The 17,717-nt window shown below is 41.8% G+C and overlaps 1 protein-coding gene and 1 long non-coding RNA gene across 2 annotated transcripts in view; one reads left to right on the forward strand and one right to left on the reverse strand.

The window, feature by feature from the left end:
* gdh03 (glutamate dehydrogenase 3) overlaps nt 1-17,717 on the forward strand; it is a gene marked incomplete at its 3' end in the record, with an annotated part of 135,318 nt that overhangs the window by 78,217 nt on the left and 39,384 nt on the right.
* LOC110498958 (uncharacterized) lies at nt 514-3,757 on the reverse strand. The gene is made up of 3 exons (XR_002469900.3): nt 2,974-3,757; nt 2,501-2,569; nt 514-2,290 (listed from the first exon to the last, which is right to left on the reverse strand). It is a non-coding gene; the product is annotated as an uncharacterized LOC110498958 (long non-coding RNA).

The following is a 17,717-nucleotide window of genomic DNA, read 5'->3' on the forward strand; positions in this document are numbered from 1 at the left end:
AATATAGACCCTCCCCCAATTACAGTTTCCACTGGTGTGAATGCTCAAGGTCCTTCTATACCATTGTAATGAATTATTTTAAGGCGGTAGCAGCAATTACATAAATCTTAGCGACACATATTTGCAATAAAAAAAAAAAAGACATCTGTATACAATATATGACCTACTTTACTTTCTAGCATTCAAAATAATAGATAGATATCTCTAAATATGTCACGACAACTCTGCTCACCACTAGTGGGACAAGCCAATTTGCTTGCCCTGAACACTTTGGAATGATATCGTTGGGCAGTATTACTTACCCACCAATGTCGTGATTGGCTGTGATATTGTGTACACATACACAATGGAAAGTGCATATCTCTCTGCCCATGTCATGCTGTGGCAGAATACATCACACACACACACACACACACACTGAGAGATAGATTATAATGTGTAATAACTTGCACTCAGGTTAATAAGGAGAGGAGAGACACATGCTAATCCTCATAGAGACAGTGCTGACGTGTACAGTTCACTGTGCCGATGACAAGATGTGTTTTCCAAGTCCTGATCCCACATCAGCAAACTTTTATTTTCTATCCAACTTCTCACAACACTCACATACACTGCTGATGGTACATAGGCCATAACCAACCAGATACCAACACACAGCTGCCAGTAATACATTTGTTCAGAAAAATACATAAAAACAACTCAAATAAAACGTTTTACACATCCATCACAAATCTACAACAAACCCTCACCTAATTTAGAACAAAAGTTTTGAGAAATATTTCAATGATATAACAGCTGAAAAGTTGTAGAGAAAGCAGAGAAATACACTGTCCCAAATAATACCCTGTTCCCTACATAGGGCTGTTGTTAAAAGTAGTACACTAGGGAATAGGGTGCCATTTAGAAAAATTGACGTTTCCCGAAAGAATAGTGTTGCTCAAATGTTGTGGATTGTTATGTGTTGCATAAGGGCTATGTGTGCTCACACACACATACAAACATAAATTGGGGCAGGGCCGTGTATGGTGCCGAAATGACGATTAAAACAATTGAGTACACACTCACCTTATCACATACACTTACAATATCTTTATTATCTTATCAATATGGTGCTGTCTGGGGCACTGGGTTAGGACCATATACAGTAGAAACTTCTCCCCTAACCCCCCCCCCCCCACACACACACCACACACACACACACACTTAGGTGACAGGTCTAAATGGTGATAAGCAATAGACAATGATCCATTCTGCCATTCTCCCTTGAAATGTAGAATGGTAAAAAATAATAATGAATATTGTAAAAAAAACTCCCTCGATCCCATAATAATACCAACACAATGCCTTTACTTCCACGAGGGGTAGAAAAACTGTGTATTCTTCAGGGAGAAGGAGAGAAATAGCCTACAGACACTTTGTGTAAATAAATTCAGGAGGGAGGAGAGAGAGAAAGTGGGGGAGGAGGGAGGGAAAAGGAGGAGGGAGAGAATGTGGAGAGGAAAACATTGACAATCCTCCATGTTTAAAAACATAAAAAGGAAAGTTACCGACTGAAACTGTTTTCAGATGATGTGTTTTCTACAGCTCAATGGAAAACGTCTCTAAATCCACAAATACAAAACACACACACGTAACCGGTGTGAAATGGCTAGCTAGTTAGCAGTGCGTGCTACTAGTGTTTAAAATCGGTGACGTCACTCGCTCTGAGACCTTGAAGTAGTTGTTTCCCTTGCTCTGCAAGGAGCAGCAGCTTTTGTGGAGCGATAGGTAACCATGCTTCTTGGGTGACTGTTGATGATGTGTTCAGAGGGTCCCTGGTTTAAGCCCAAGTTGGGGCGAGGAGCGGGATGGAAGCAATACAGTTACACACATAGACACTAGATACCATGCTGGCAGTGTAGAGCCCTTTAGAGGAGGAGAGAAACGACACACAGACACTAGATACCATGCTGGCAGTGTAGAGCCCTTTAGAGGAGGAGAGAAACGACACACAGACACTAGATACCATGCTGGTAGTGTAGAGCCCTGTAGAGGAGGAGAGAAACGACACACAGACACTAGATACCATGCTGGTAGTGTAGAGCCCTGTAGAGGAGGAAAGAAACGACACACAGAGCTGTGTCATACACTGTCCAATCGCACAACATCCAGCGGTTCTCTCACAACAGACCCCACCCATTTAGGGGATTTCCATAGAAGTGACGATGATGGCAGGGATCGCGTCGTTTAGGCATGTGGAAGGGACACGCCCACTTATGCCTTTAGACTTTTCCTTTCTGGCATCTTCCAGCTGCGACAGAGAGAGACAGTGTGGTGTCATTCTCACGGCATAATACTGTCAAACTGATTGATTGACTGGTTGATTGCTAAAGTGTTTAAACTATACAGTACATGTATATACGTCTGCACTCACTAATGGGATAGGCCACTGGACAGAACTATCATTACAGGATTTGCACAGGGCATTGAGAAAACTTATTTGATTGGCCAGTATACTTACAGTAGCAGGAAGGATAATGGTAAAACCAATGACTTCAGATATGGAGATGTCCTCTGGCTCTGTCAGAGTCTGGAAAGGCAAGACATGGTCAGCATACGCACACACACACACACACACACACACACACACACACACACACACACACACACACACACAGAGAAGAACAAAGACCCTAACAGTGCAATGTGGGTCGTGTGATAGATGTATGTAAATGTTAAGCATCACATGGGGATTACAAGCACCAGATTACAGAACAACTAATGGAGTATCGTGTGTGTGTGTGTGTGTGTGTGTGTATGTGTATGTGTGTGGATTAAATATAGACATCTATAATAAAGAAACTGACATGTCCCATCTCCTATATGGCGAGAGAAAGTAGTGGGGAGCTTTAGCTAAGTGGGCTATTGTGATTGTGAAACACACAGTCAATTTATGTTCAATACCTAGATACACACACACATTCTGCCACTCACAGTGATGTGTTGCAGGCAGAAGAAAGCAGGGTCAGAGGGGGACTGAGAGGCGGTTTTCTCAAACACCCCTGAGTCGCGACTTTTCACCTTCAGGGAGCAATGAACTTTTGACCTCTGAGAGAAGGTAGGGTGGAGCTGGGTGACATCACTAGACACCTGACGACTGGCCGGACGAGAGGAGAGTTCTGCCTCCGTCAGGCCCTGAGACACAGACAGACAGAACCCCCACCCAAAGCCCCCCCCCCACACACACACACACACAAACAAACAATTCAAAGATATACGTTCGATGTTGCACTCATTTACATGTACATTTTAGTCAGTTAGCAGACAGTTAATGCATTCCTCTTAAAGCTAGGTAAGACTACAACATATCCCAGTCATAAAATGTGTCCTCGATAAAGCCACTACCCACAAAGTCAATGTTAATAAGAAATGTTTTCAGAAGTTTTCAGAAGATGGGCAGGGACTCAGCTGTCCTGATTTAGGGGGAAGCTCATTCCACCATAGGGGTGCCAGGAAAGAGAACAGCTTTGACTGGGATGAGCGGGAGCTGGCCCGTCATAGGGATGGAAGAGCCAAGAGGACTCCACGTTCCTAAAGTTTAAAGAGAGAGAGGCAGGAAGACTCACTGATTCACTGTTGTACAGGGAGGAGAAGCGGCACTTGCCAGATGTACTGGTGAGGGTTGAACGACGGGTGGAGCACATGAAGCTGCTGCTGCTATAACGATCTCTGGTAGGAACACACCCATACATGGGATGTACTTACTGATTGCCAGCCTGGATGAGAGAGAGAGAGAGAGAGAGAGAGAGAGAGAGAGAGAGAGAGAGAGAGAGAGAGAGAGAGAGAGAGAGAGAGAGAGAGAGAGAGAGAGAGAGAGAGAGAGAGAGAGAGAGAGAGAGAGAGAGAGAGAGAGAGAGACAGAGAGAAGATTCATTGCATTGAGCCAGAGAGCTGATGGTAGGTTTAAGGTTGTCTAATCTACAGTATAGAAACTCCATCTGACATCTATTTCTAATCATCGTAAAGACTATTAAAGGGTTAGAGATTAGAGGTCACTAGGAACAGAGTAGATACGCATATTAAACTGCCACACCAGTAGAAATCCACTTTTTCGAGCGGAAAGATGACGGCCAGAGCTTACCCATGATGTTGCACAACGATTTAAATCAAATCAAAATGTATTAGTTGCGTGTCATAGCGTGTGCAGTGAAATGCTTATGTTACTAGCGCATAACAATGAAATAAAATGTCAACTATTAAAAAAGGGGAAAAAAATATAACCAAAGCTATAGCCTAAAATAGGCCAATTTATTTGTGTTCTGAGAAAATGTGAAAGTGATCAAATGTGGTTTATAGTCACACTTACGGTGGATAGGCCTTTTTCATCCAAAATGATTGACTGGAATTAATCAGTCATTACAGTAGTGATGACATACTGTATGAGAACCTTTTTAATTACAGATACATAGGCCTACACGATGCAATCCTGCATACAGCGGAGCTCAGACCTGTTCTTTTTTTGTCCAACTGCAGTTGCTGTCTCGGTCTGTGTAAAGAGTTCTAATGTTGTCATCCTCCCTTGGGCAATGTTTGTCCAGGTGTTTTTTTTGCTGTTGTTTGTTTTAAACCATATGACCAAATGTATGTAGTTCTGTCCTTGAGCCGTTCTTGTTCATTTATGTTCTGTATTGTGTCATGTTTTATGTTGGAAGAGTAGCTGCTGCTTTCGCAACAGCTAATGGGGATCCTAATAAAATACTAAAATAACAGTACCATTACTGAATAGAAGCATAATCTGCTCCCATAATAGCCCATAGAAAAATATGTTTATTTTACAGCTGATGTATTACTATGTCATACGCTACAACCAGGGTCCGGAGTTGGTTAGCCTACTACCAGATCAGGAAAAACTGGGTAAGCATATAATGTGAACGTCTAGCAACCCAAAGGTTGAGTGTTGAAATCGCATCACGGACAACAATTTAGCAACTTTGAAACTACTTATTACTTTTTAGCTACTTTGCAACTTCTTAGCATGTTAGCTAACCCTTCTCCTAAACCTTAACCTAACTCCTAACCTCAATATAAGTCATATAATAAAAAAATAAATCCCTATCAAAATCCCTATCAAAATCTGTCAGTTTCAGAAAGAGATACGTTTTTTTGCAGGGGCTGCATTTAAATCCAATCAATCCAGAGCTAGTTTCCGTCCTCCTCCTGGTACATTGACTTCAATTCAAAACCTGGAAGGCTCATGGTTCTCACTCCTTTCCATAGACTTACACAGTAATTTTGACAACTTCCGGAGGATGTCCTCCAGCCTAACAGAGCTCTTGCAGCATAAACTGACATGTTGTCCACCAAATAAAAGGATCAGAGAATGAATCTAGTACTGAAAGCATAAGCTACAGCTAGCTAGCGCTGCAGTGCATAACATGTGTATTTGACTCAAAGGTAGAGAAAGACAATAGTTGAACAGTTTTGAACAAATTAATGTCTTCAAAAATTAAGGAGAAGCAAGATAGATAAGAGAGAGATTTGGTTGTATTGTGGCTATATTTGGTTGTATTTTTTAAAACTTTCACTTTCACTTAGCTAACAAATGTAGCTAGCTAGTTTAGCTTAAAAGAAAAACACCCGGCTCAAACGGAGAGGGATGTTAGCTAACTGGCTATGGCTATCTAACACTGGAACACTTTCAAGTCAAGGTAAGCTTTTGGTTTTATTAATTTATTGCCACCGACTGATGTGTTGTGCACTGATGTCCACAAGTGAAGTGAAAAGGTGAGAGGAGGAGAGTGCGTATATAGTTGTGAGAAGGAATTATATATACAATGATGAAAGTGATCATACTGTTTTTATGTGGCTGCTATGAAAGTGAACTATAGTGGTTCCTCCATTAAAAGTTGCGTCATACTGCGGCACACCTTGCATGCTGCCGCAGCATTCTGTGGCACGTCATTTAATTCTCAACCATTTTTTTCTGTTACTGCAAGTTATTGCTAGTTTGACCCTCAGAGGGCATCTTTGAGAAGCATTTGATAGTATTCCGTATTGGCATTACCAGATAATAAAAAAAAACTTTTTTGTAATAACATAGTATATGGGATTGATTTTAAGAAATGTGGCTTAATTCATTCTTGGGGTTAGGGGGCAGAATTTTCACTTTTGGATAGATAGCATGCCCAATTTCAACTTCCTGCTACTCATGCCAAGAATATAAGATATGCATATTATTCATAGATTTGGATAGAAAACACTCTGAAGTTTCTAAAACTGTTTGAATCATGTCTGTGAGTTTAACAGAACTTATGTAGCAGGCAAAACCCCGAGGACTAACTGTTCAGAATCTTTTTTTTTTGCCTCTCTCTGTTCCGACTGTTATTGCCAAGGGATATTTCTTAGGAACCTGTTTTCAGTTCCTACCGCTTCCACTGGATGTCACCAGTCTTTGGAATTTGGTTGAGGTTATTCCTTTGTGCAATGAAGAAGTAGGCCAACTAGGAACTGGGTACACTTTTGTGAGTTGCGCAAGACGTGAAAAGTGGCGCTGGTTTGTTTTCATTCCTGTATTGAACACAGATTGCCCCGTCTACAATTTGCTCGATTATTAACGTTTAAAAATACCTAAAGTTGCATTACAAAAGTAGTTTGAAATATTTTGGCAAAGTTTATAGGCAACTTATGAAATATTTTGTACTGACGTTGCGTTTTTTGTAAGCTGTTTTTTTCTGGATCAAACGCGCTTTATAAATGGATATTTTGGATATATATGGACGGAATTAATCGAACAAAAGGACCAATTGTGATGTTCATGGGACATATTGGAGTGCCAACAAAAGAAGCTCAAAGGTAATGCATGTTTTACATTTTATTTCAGCGTTTTGTGTAGCGCCTGCAGGGTTGAAATATGCTAACTCCTTTGTTTACTGCTGGTGCAGATGGTGCAGGCTATCAGATAATAGCTTCTTATGCTTTTGCCGAAAAGCATTTTTAAAATCTGACATGTTGGCTGGATTCACAACGAGTGTAGCTTTAATTGAGTATCTTACATGTGTGATTTAATGAAAGTTTGAATTTTATAGTATTTTATTTGAATCTGGCGCTCTGCATTTTCCCTGGCAATTGGCCGACTATCCCTAACCTTACTAGTTTTAAAATTATGGTGTTTCTATTCAGAAAAAAAAAAAAAAAAAACGAAACCCTAACGGTTTCCGTTAGAATGGAACTGAAAATATGGCGCTGAACAACATGACGGTCGGCAGTACAGTACTGGGCTATTTAGCAAAAAAATCCCTGTATGGTGCGGACAGGAGACCGGGGTTCAATCCCCCAACAGGGAGGAAGGAGGAGGCTGTCTTTGTTCTTAAAAACCTCTTCATTCTACCCCCTCCTTTTTCAAACATTCTGTTAAAAATCGCGCAACATTTCAGCGTCCTGCTACTCATGCCAGGAATATAGTATATGCATATGATTAGTATGTGTGGATAGAAAACACTCTGAAGTTTCTAAAACTGGTTAAATCACGGCTGTGACTATAACAGAGCGTGTGTTTAATCGAAAAGCGCAAGAAAAACTGGTCACTGAAAGCTGAAAATAATATCCATGCGCCACTTGCATGTATTGTTTAAAGGACACCAAATTTAATATGGACACGGATGCAATTCCTACAGCTTCCACACGATGTCGTGTAAAATTGTAGACCTCCAGAAGTCTGGTTCATCCTTGGGAGCAATCTGCGAGCAATCCTTGGGAGCAATTTCATCCATGGGACAATGCAGCTGTCATACCGCTCAGGAAGGAGACGCTTTCTGTCTCCTAGAGATTAACGTACTTTGGTGCGAAAAGTGCAGATCAATCATAGAACAACAGCAAAGGACCTTGTGAAGCTGGAGGAAACAGGTACAAAAGTATCTATATGTATCTACAGTTAAACGAGTCCTATATCGACATAGCCTGAAAGGCCGCTCAGCAAGGAAGAAGCCACTGCTCCAAAACCGCCATAAAAAAGCCAGACTACGGTTTGCAACTGCACGTCGGGACAAAGATCACACTTTTTGGAGAAATGTCCTCTGGTCTGATGAAACAAAAATAGAACAGTTTGCCATAATGACCATCGTTATGTTTGGAGGAAAAAGGGGGAGGTTTGCAGTTGAAGAACACCATCCTAATCCTGAAGCACGGGGGTGGCAGAATCATGTTGTGGGGGTGCTTTGCTGCAGGAGGGACTGGTGCACTTCACAAAATAGATGGCATCATGAGGGAAGAAAATGACGTGGATATATTGAAGCAACATCTCAAGACATCAGTCAGGAAGTTAAAGCTTGGTCACAAATGGTTATTCCAAATGGACAATGACCACAAGCATTCTTCAAAAGTTGTGGCAAAATGGCTTAAGGACAACAAAGTCAAGGTTTTGGAGTGGCCATCACAAAGCCCTGACCTCAATCCTAAAGAAAATGTGTGGGTAGAACTGAAAAAGTGTGTGTGAGCAAGGAGGCCTTCAAAACTGACTCAGTTACAGCTCTGTCAGGAGGAATGGGCCATAATTCACCTAACTGCAACAGAAGCGTGTGTGCATGTATGTTTGTGTTGTGTTGTGTCGGTATGTGTGTGTGTGTTAAGTGTGTGTGCGTACGTAGTGTTTGAATGTGTGGGAGTAACAGTGTAGAGTGTGTGTGAGTGACTGTGTATATGGTGTGTATATAAAGTCTAGTAAGTGTGGGTAGTCAGTGAAAAATAGTAATTTGGGAGTTCTGCTTCGCTGGACAGCTCATTGCTGGGTTTCCCTTTGTAATCCGTTATCGTTTGCAAGCCCTGCCACATATGATGAGTGTTGTAGCCGTTGTTTTAGGATTCTACCTTCCTCTTGTCACTCCCTGACCATAGAGAGCCCTTGGTTCTCTATGGTGTTGTAGGTCAGGGCGTGACTAGGGTGGTGTTCTAGTTTTCCTATGTTGGTGTGCTTGGTATGCTTCCCAATTAGAGGCAGCTGATTATCGTCTCTAATTGGGGATCATATTTAAGTTCTCCATTGTTCCCACCTGGGTTGTGGGATATTGTTTGTTTGTTGCAGACGGTGCAATTGCCATACCAGGCGGTGATACCGCCCGACAGGATGCTCTCAATCTGTAGAAGTTCATGAGGGTCTTAGTGGCAAGCCAAATTTCATCAGCCTTCTGAGGTTGAAGAGGCGCTGTTGAGTATTCTTGTCGACACTGTCTGCGTGAATGAACCATTTCAGGTCGTCAGCCGCCGATGTGGATGGCTCTCTACTATTTCCTGAAATCCACGATCAGCTCCTTCATTTTGTTGATGTTATACTCCTGGCACCACTCCACCAGGGATCTCACCTCCTTCCTGTAGGCTCTCTTGTTTTATTTGTTAATCAGGCCTACCACTGTTGTGTCAACAGGAAACATGATGATTGAGTTGGTGACATACATGGGTGAACAGGGAGTACAGGAAGGGGTTGAGCACACACCCCTGTGGGGCACCCCGTGTTGAGGATCCGCGTGGTTCAGGTGTTGTTGCCTACCTTCACCACCTGGGGTCGGCCCGTCAGGAAGTCCAGAACCCAGTTGCATAGGGTGGGGTTCAGACCCGAGGCCTCGAGCTTAGTGATGATTTGAGAGGATTCAATCGCTGATTGCTTGTTTTTACAACTTCTACGATGGTAGTCTCAGAATGCATGTACGTAGCGATAGACAGTATGAGTCTTCAGACAAGGAGCATCCAGCAATGTGAAAAATTGCAGTACTTATCCTTATCCAATGATGTCCGAGGAAAACAATGCCTCTTCTAGTATGACGTTCATCAAAGAAAAACTCAATACAACTGATTTAATTCAGAGTAGAGGCCTGTTATTTAGCATCAATATACCGTGTGTGTGAGTGAGTGAGTGAGTGAGGGAGTGTGAGAGTGAGTGTGAGAGAGAGAGTGAGAGAGTGAGAGAGAGTGAGAGACTCCAAACATGGTAATGGTCTAAACTTCACAAATGGATGGACTTCATTAGTTGACATTAAACCTCCAATAAGTAATTTCCCTTCTCTCCTAAGGTGTTACCTTCGTAACTATGGTTACCTTTTTCTCCAAAGATCCATCTGTTGCGCATGCTGTTGATGAAGAAGATGGGGGTCTAAGTCACACACATGAGGAAGTCTGTTAACGGCAGGTTAATAATGAACATGTTGGCCGGAGTACACAAACTCTTACTCCGAGAGAGAGAGAGAGGGAGGTACGGGGGGAGAGAGAGAGAGGAGGGGAAAGAGAGAGTGGAGGTAGAGGAGACAGTGATGGGGAGAGAGGGCGAAGGAGAGGGAGGAAGGGGATTAGTAATCCTACATGCACATTTTCATTATTCTATTTTTTTCCCCTCTTTGTCAATTTCTGATAAATGACTTGAACCAGTCGCCTGGACGAATAGAATGGGACAGTACGTTCGGCTTGAGCACGCAAAAGTTAACTTCCTCCAATAGACATGAGTCTGTAGCCCTTGGTAACTGTGGATAGGACCCCAGGCGAGATTGCGCACCAGTTGTCTACTCTCTTAGCGAGCAGCCCATGGGGGAGGCTGACTCTTGCTCACCAGTGGAGTATGGCTCCCACTAGTGGTGGCAGTGTGAGTTGCTCTTCAATAGTATTTTTGCTCTGTGCCATTGGCAAGACGCCTGGTTGCTACAGAGATGTTTTATTTAAAGAGACATTGTAGTGACACTGGAAACTGGTGACAGCAATTTGTCTCCCTGCCTCAGCTGAAAAATAAAAGCGGAGGGGAAAGCTGTGGTATTGGGGGCACTCGGAGGTAGAGTGGACTCCCTCAGACTTCCTTGAGAGGTAATGCATATTTGTATTTATTAAGGATCCCCATTAGCTGCTGCCACTCTTCCTTGGATCCAGCAACATTAAGGCAGTTATATCAAATTTAAAATATTACATGACAAACGTAAAAGTATAAATCATTTCACATTCCTTATATTTAAGCAATATAAGTAACCATTTTCTTGTTTTTCTATTTATTTACGGATAGCCAGGGGCACACTCCAACATTCGGACATCATTTACAAACAAAGCATTTGTGTTTAGTGAGTCCGCCAGATCAGAGGCAGTAGATTACCAGGGATGTTCTCTTGATAAGTGCGTGAATTGGACCATTTTCCTGTCCTGCTAACCATTCAAAATGTAACGAGTACTTTTGGGTGTCAGGGAAAATGTATGGAGTAAAAAGTACATACTTTTCATTAGGAATGTAGTGAAGTAAAAATTGTAAAAAATAAAAATAGTAACGTAAAGTACAGATACAAAACAAAAACGACTTAAGTAGTACTTCAAAGTATTTTTACTTAAGTACTTTACATCACTGCTTGAAGGATATACTGATTTCTCGGGAACCCCATCATTTACGTGAAGAAAATATGGTGAAAAGGGGGATGAGGTCGGGCTGCCTTCTGGGAGTTTGTAGGGAGGCGAGTAATCTCCCACTACCATCCGTTCTATTGGCCAACGTGCAATCATTGGAAAATAAAATTGATGACCTACGATCAAGATTATTCTACCAACAGGACATTAAAAACTGTAATATCTGATGTTTCACTGAGTCGTGGCTGAAAGACGACATGGACAATATAGAGCTGGCGGGATTTTCCATGTACCAGCAGGACAGAGAAGCTACATATGGTAAGATGACGGGTGAGGATGTGTGTCTATATGTCAATAACAGCTGGTGCGCAATGTCTAATTTTAAAGAAGTCTGAGGTAGAGAACCTTATGATAAGCTGTAGACCAAACTATCTACCAAGAGAGTACTCCTCTATATTATTCGTAGCCGTCTATTTACCACCACAAACCGATGCTGGCACTAAGACCGCACTCAACCAACTCCATAAGGCCATAAGCAAACAAGAAAATGCTCATCTAGAAGCAGCGCTCCTAGTGGCCGGGGACTTTAATGCAGGCAAACTTAAATCAGTTTTACCTCATTTCTACCAGCATGTCACATCTGCAACCAGAGGGAAAAAAACTCTAGATATTTAGCCAATATTGATCAGAGTTACCTTGTCCTATGGATATCTACACAGTTATAACATTGGCACGGTGGTGTAAGCCTACAAAAAACACAGACCTTATTTTAAGTGAGTCTAAAAATATCCTATGGAATAAATTAATGAAGGAACCGCTTTTCAAATTTTGCTGGGTGTCATGGGAATTATGACTCGCACTTTGGTAGTCAATTCTTACCATGTCCATTATTAAAATAGGATTTCCTGCATATAGAAATGACAGTTTTTGTTTTCAACATTCATCACAGCAACTTAAACTTAAACTATATTTGTACTCAAACAGTTGAGAGTATTTGTCTCCTAAGCAGACTTTCCAGTAACATTGTCACTTCAGAGCTGTGTGTGTGTTTTACAGATGGCAGAGAAAAGCAGAGCACCAGTGTGGGACTATTACATGGAATTGGCACCAGGGATAGCAAGGTGTCTTATTTGTGATAAAGATAAGCATGGGGTCAGCAACGGCTAAATCAAGAAATACCACCAATCTGTGGAATCACCTTAAAGAACACCCATCCAAAAGCCCATAATATGTATTATATTAAGTAAAATAAAAGTGTTCATTAAGTATTGTTGCAATTGTCGTTATTACAAAAATGTGTATATATATACATTTTTTATAAAATCGGCTGATTAATCGGTATCGGCTTTTTTTTTTGTCTTCCAATAATCGGTATCGGTGTTGAAAAATCATAATCGGTCGACCTCTACTACATACACTCGGTAACTCCAAGCATTACGACCAGAAATACTACTTTCCCGAATTGGATCATTTGTTCGTACCCCCCAGGGCAATTGAGCTTATTGCGGAGGCTGCTCCAAAACACAGCCAGCGGACAAGAGGTATTCAGAGTGGAATTTTAATCTGACTCAGGAGGCATACACACCATCCACTGCTTCATAGTATATTAATCGCTAATGTTCAGTCACAGGATAATAAAGTAGACAAGCTCAGGGCAAGGATCTCCTTCCAGGGAGACATCAGAGATGGTAACACTCTTTTTCACAGAAACTTGGCTCTCTTGAGATATACTGTCCCCATCCATACAGCCATCTGGGTTCTCAGTACATTGCGCAGACAGGAATGTGTATGTTTCATGATTAAAACCTGTTAGAGATAGGGGGCAGTATTTCCCCTTTGGAATAATTGCGTGCCCATAGTGAACTGCATCAAAATCTGTCCTAAATTGCTAATATATGCATATTATTATTAATATTGGATAGAAAACACTCTGAAGATTCTAAAACCGTTTGAATTATGTCTGTGAGTATAACAGAACTCACAGGGCAGGCACTCTTCCAAACTAGTTTTGAAATCCTGAAAGTTGGGGCAACTTTGACGTCATCGCCCCCTCCCTTCCCAACAAGTTATGGATCTGGAAACACTTCCTACATCTTCCACTAGATGTCCTCATTCAGTAGAATGTGTAATGGAGCATTTGCTGTGAACTTTGACCTAATGGGAAGGAAAGTAGTAGGTGTCGCAAAAGATTTCCATGTTGTTGAGGCGCGTTTGCGTTTGAGTGCTTCGGCTGTTCCAATCAGCCCCAGATGAAAACGAATGATCCGGTTGGAATGCTATTGGATCTATATGATTATAACATCCTGAAGATTGATTCTGCACTTAGTTTGACCAGTTTCGTCGACCTGTAATATGTAATTTGGAAGTTTTGATGCAAAGTTATCCTGGACCAGAAGTCCTTTTTTGGGCATTTGAGCTGAAAGTGGTAGCAAATGCTGCTACTTGGACACTAGAATTGAACATTATGAAACAAAACGATGTATTGTTGAACTAGGACTCCTTGCACTACATTCTGATCGAAGACCATCAAAGGTAAGGGAATATTTATGTTGTAATTTTGGAGACAGCATGGCGGAGAAATATTGTTACAGTGCCTTGCGAAAGTATTCGGCCCCCTTGAACTTTGCGACCTTTTGCCACATTTCAGGCTTCAAACATAAAGATATAAAACTGTATTTTTTTGTGAAGAATCAACAACAAGTGGGACACAATCATGAAGTGGAACAACATTTATTGGATATTTCACTTTTTTAACAAATCATAGACTGAAAATTGGGCGTGCAAAATTATTCAGCCCCTTTAAGTTAATACTTTGTAGCGCCACCTTTTGCTGCGATTACAGCTGTAAGTCGCTTGGGGTATGTCTCTATCAGTTTTGCACATCGAGAGACTGAAATTTTTTCCCATTCCTCCTTGCAAAACAGCTCGAGCTCAGTGAGGTTGGATGGAGAGCATTTGTGAACAGCAGTTTTCAGTTCTTTCCACAGATTCTCGATTGGATTCAGGTCTGGACTTTGACTTGGCCATTCTAACACCTGGATATGTTTATTTTTGAACCTTTCCATTGTAGATTTTGCTTTATGTTTTGGATCATTGTCTTGTTGGAAGACAAATCTCCGTCCCAGTCTCAGGTCTTTTGCAGACTCCATCAGGTTTTCTTCCAGAATGGTCCTGTATTTGGCTCCATCCATCTTCCCATCAATTTTAACCATCTTCCCTGTCCCTGCTGAAGAAAAGCAGGCCCAAACCATGATGCTGCCACCACCATGTTTGACAGTGGGGATGGTGTGTTCAGCTGTGTTGCTTTTACGCCAAACATAACATTTTGCATTGTTGCCAAAAAGTTTTGGTTTCATCTGACCAGAGCACCTTCTTCCACATGTTTGGTGTGTCTCCCAGGTGGCTTGTGGCAAACTTTAAACTACACTTTTTATGGATATCTTTAAGAAATGGCTTTCTTCTTGCCACTCTTCCATAAAGGCCAGATTTGTGCAATATACGACTGATTGTTGTCCTATGGACAGAGTCTCCCACCTCAGCTGTAGATCTCTGCAGTTCATCCAGAGTGATCATGGGCCTCTTGGCTGCATCTCTGATCAGTCTTCTCCTTGTATGAGCTGAAAGTTTAGAGGGACGGCCAGGTCTTGGTAGATTTGCAGTGGTCTGATACTCCTTCCATTTCAATATTATCACTTGCACAGTGCTCCTTGGGATGTTTAAAGGTTGGGAAATCTTTTTGTATCCAAATCCGGCTTTAAACTTCTTCACAACAGTATCTCGGACCTGCCTGGTGTGTTCCTTGTTCTTCATGATGCTCTCTGCGCTTTTAACGGACCTCTGAGACTATCACAGTGCAGGTGCATTTATACGGAGACTTGATTACACACAGGTGGATTGTATTTATCATCATTAGTCATTTAGGTCAACATTGGATCATTCAGAGATCCTCACTGAACTTCTGGAGAGAGTTTGCTGCACTGAAAGTAAAGGGGCTGAATAATTTTGCACGCCCAATTTTTCAGTTTTTGATTTGTTAAAAAAGTTTGAAATATCCAATAAATGTCGTTCCACTTCATGATTGTGTCCCACTTGTTGTTGATTCTTCACAAAAAAATACAGTTTTATATCTTTATGTTTGAAGCCTGAAAGTGGCAAAAGGTCGCAAAGTTCAAGGGGGCCGAATACTTTCGCAAGGCACTGTACGTCTGAGCGCCGTCTCAGATTATTGCAATGTTAGGCTTTTTCCGTAACGTTAAAAAAAAATTGACACAGCGGTTGCATTAAGAACCAGTGTATCTTTTTAATTATATGTAGAACATGTATCTTTAGTCAAAGTTTATGATGAGTATTTCTGTTATCTGGCGTAGCTTTCTATAATTCCTCCGGATATTTTGGAGGATTTCCTGAACATGGCGTCAATGTAAAAGGAGATTTATGGATATAAAATGCATATTATCGAACAAAACATTAATGTACTGTGTAACATGTCATCTGATGAAGATTTTCAAGAGGTTAGTGATTGATTTTTTTTTTTTATCCTGCTTTTGCGATTTCTATCTTTTGCTGGAAAAAATGGCTACGTTTTTTCTTTGGTTTGGTGGTGGTCTAACATAAATATATGTTGTGTTTTTGCCGTAAAACATTTAAAAAATCTGACACGCTGGGTAGATGAACAAGGTGTTCATCTATCATTTGAGGTATTGGACTTGTTAATGTGTGGAGGTTAAATATTTCTAAAGAATATTTTTGCATTCCCTGCGCCACCTTTTCAGCTGAACTGGGAAGGGGGGGGGGGGGGGTTCTACTCATGGTGTGACTGTGATAACACACAGAAACTCAAGTCCTTTTGTTCACCTGACCTAGAATACCTCACAAACAAATGCTGACCGTATTACCTCCCAAGGGAATTCTCTTCAGTTATAGTAACAGCCGTGTATATTCCCCCTCAAGCCGATACCACAACGGCCCTCAAAGAATTACACTGGACTTTATGCAAGCTGGAAACCACATATCCTGAGGCTGCATTTATAGTAGCTGGGGATTTTAACACAGTAAGTTTGAGGAAAACACTACTGAAGTTCTACCAACACATTGACTGTAGTACTCGCGCTGGTAAAACATTGGACTACTGCTACAGAATGCCTACAAGACCCTCCCCCGCCCTCCCTTCGGCAAATCTGATCAGTACTCCATTTAGGTAGAAACTCAAACAGGAAGTACCCCTGTTAAAGTATTTTCAAAGCTGGTCTGACCAATTGGAATCCATGCTTCAAGATTGTTTTGATCATGTGGACTGGGATACGTTCCGGGTAACCCTCTGAGAATAACATTGAGGAATACATGGATACGGTGACTGAGTTCAACAGGAAGTGTATAGTCGTTCCCACTGTGACTATTAAAAACTAGAAAAAACAGAAACCGTGGCTAGAATGCAGCATTCGCGCAAAACTGAAAGCGCTAACCACCGCATTTAACCATGGCAAGGTGACTGTAAATATGGCCGAATACAAACAGTGTAGTTATTCCCTCCATAAGGCAATCAAACAGGCTAAACGTCAGTACAGAGACAAAGTGGAGTCGCAATTTAACGGCTCAGACATGAGACATACGTGGCAGGGTCTTACAGACAATCACGGTCTACAAAGGGAAAACCAGCCACGTCGTGGACATCTTGCTTCCGGCAAGCTAAACACGTTCAAGCTAAACACACACAGTGCCACGGACACAGCCTGCTAACAAGGACTTTTGGCTCTCCTTCTCCATGGCCAACGTGAGTAAGACATTTTAAGAGTGTTAACCCTCGCAAGGTTGCCGGCCCAGACGGCATCCCTAGCCGCGTCCTCAGATCATGTGCAAGTGTTTACGGACATACTAAATATCTTTAGCTGCAATGACTGCAACCACATGCTTCCTGTAGTTGTTGATCAGTCTCTGACATCGCTGTGGGGGAATTTTGGCTCACTCTTTCATGCAGAACTGCTTTAAAATCTGCGACATTTGTGGGTTTTCCAGCATGAACTGCTCGTTTCAAGTCCTGCCACAACATCTCAGTTGGGACTTTGACCAGGCCAATCCAAAACTATCCATTTTCATGTAGACTTGATTGTGTGTTTGATCTGATCAAAAATATGCAAACGTTAGAGAGGGGGCAAAGACTTTTTCACGGCACTGTGTACATGACGTTTTTGGAGAGGTGAGGATGCTGCCACACTGGGCACCCAGGGAGCTGTTGTCATGGGGGGTTAATTGCCTTGCTCAAGGGCACAACGGCAGGCAATTTCATATGGAATTTGATACCAGAAACCCTATGGTTGCCAGCTCATTTTCAGACAGATTTTTCATGTCAGACCCGAGATTCGAACTGGCAAGCCGCCAGCTTG

This window comes from Oncorhynchus mykiss, chromosome 20 (assembly GCF_057628025.1).
Source record: "Oncorhynchus mykiss isolate SJ-2025 chromosome 20, ASM5762802v1, whole genome shotgun sequence".
NCBI lineage: Eukaryota > Metazoa > Chordata > Actinopteri > Salmoniformes > Salmonidae > Oncorhynchus > Oncorhynchus mykiss.